This window comes from Octodon degus, unplaced genomic scaffold (genome assembly GCF_000260255.1).
Source record: "Octodon degus isolate 3935 unplaced genomic scaffold, OctDeg1.0 scaffold00053, whole genome shotgun sequence".
Lineage (NCBI taxonomy): Eukaryota > Metazoa > Chordata > Mammalia > Rodentia > Octodontidae > Octodon > Octodon degus.
The window spans coordinates 12,021,432-12,023,623 of NW_004524629.1; positions in this window are offsets into that span (position 1 = coordinate 12,021,432).

Sequence of the window (2,192 nt, forward strand, 5' to 3'; positions counted from 1 at the left end):
TTCTGACATTGCCAGTTAAACAGAAGACCCAATGCTATTATGGGCTACTGGACTCTTTTAGAATATTTTGCTGAGTGTACACACCTATAATATTCCATAACGGAACTTAGAACAAATAGGGTATACCGATGAATGTCCATTTTGTATCTGTGTATTCAAAGTGGTTAGGATAGGTACATAGTTGAATTCTCTTAATGAATAGAATGATTTTTTCTAATGGTGTTTGTAAATAGGATCTCAAGTCCGCATCTTGTACAGTAATTAACCATTAAGAAGAATATATGTGGTGTATTATTTTTTGAAACTGTACTTCCGATTTGATTTGAATCTGTCTCATTGCCATCTGTTTATCAATAAAATTTTGAAAAAAAAATAAAAGAAGACAATAAAAGCCAAGTTTTTAAGGCATGCATCTGCAGTGTCTAAAACAGTGAAAAATTATGCCTTGAGAAGTAAGAAAATGTGATTCATAACAAGAAAATCAATAGAAACAGATCCATGGATAGCAGAAGTGTTGCAATTAACAAACAACTGTAAATGTCTAGCATAAACATTTTTAAGGATGCAAAAGAAAAACATATAATGAATAAAGATATAAGGAATCTCAGAGGCTAAGTGAACTCTTGATAAAAGAATTAAACAATTTAAAAGTTGATAACTGAAATAAAATTTTAAAAAATACATCAAACAGAACTAACAGCACCCAAGGTAGTGCAGTAGAAAATATCAGTGGACATAAAGATAAGTCAGTGAAAACTATTGTTATAGTTTGTGTCTAATATCCTCTAAAACTTTCTGTGATCACACAGGAGGAAGCTTCTGGAAGGTGACTGGGCACTGGGGCATTACATCCAACACCTGCGAGGAGGTGGTGTCTTATGGAGGAGGCAGATCACTGTGGGCACAGCCAGAGGGCACAACTCTCTGTCTCCCTCCTCTCCTCTCTCTGCTCCCTGTCACCCTGATGTGAGCAGCTTCTTTCTCCATCATATGCCTCTGCTATGCTGCTTCCTGTATGAAGCCGGGGACCATGGACAGAAACATGATTCAAAATAAACTGTTATCATTTTTTTTTCATTGCTGGGACAAAATGCCTGACAAGCTAAGTTAAAGGAGGCAGGCACGGTTTTTTTAGCTCACAGATTGTAGGGTTTCAGTCCTCAGTTCGCTGGTTCCAAGGCAGGGTGGCATGGCGCAGGGGCAACAGGTCAAGGAGGTAGAAAACAGCAAAGGCAACAAGAGCAAAAGGGAGAAAAAGCCTCTTGACCTCCCTCATCGTGAAAGCAGGCTATCACATCCCCAGGGCGGGTATAGCCTGACACCAGGTCCCTGCCCTCCTCTCCCACAGGTGAGGACCCTGGCCCCTGCTGACTTGCTTAAACTTCAACCTTACAACAGCTCTTCAAACAGAAATGTAGGAATGGGTAAAAAGAAAGCAGGAAAAGGAATAGAACTTCAGTGACCATGGGGAGATATCAAGCAATGTAATAAACATGGGATCAAAATTTAAGCAGGAGAGGTGACACATAATTTTCTAAGAAAAGATAACTGAAAAAGCATTGAAAATTTTCCAGATTTGGTGAAAATGATCAACTCACAGGCTAAAGAATTTCAGCAGTCCACAACCAGAATAAACATAAAGGAAAAATAAAAACACCTAAACTCAAGACAAATAGCCAGAAATAATTTAAAAGATACAAAATACTAAAAAATATCACTGGATTCTCATTGGGAACAATACAAACCAGAAGCTTAATGAAGTGATAAATTGATGCCAAAAGAAAAAAAAGCATCATCAACTTAGAATTCGACAAATAATGAAAATTTTCTTCATAAATTAAGACAAATTACATTTTCAGATGCATAAACACCAAGACAGCCCATCACCAGCAGACCCATGCAAAAAGGAGATTCTTTCAATTGAAGTAAAATAAAAATTATAAATGTTGATAAAAGATGGAATGTAAATATAAAAAATATACAACATTCTTGAATAAGAAAATCCAGTATTATAAATATCTTAAGACAGAGTTAATTTATCAATGTAACAGAACCCTTCAAAAAATGCCAAGAGAATTGTGTTTTCTACAAATTAATTATGGAACAAATAAGAAAAAACAGCCAGAAAAAAAAATCTTGACAAAAAGAAAAGCAAATGGAAAGAGGCAAGGTCATATGCACTAAATATATTA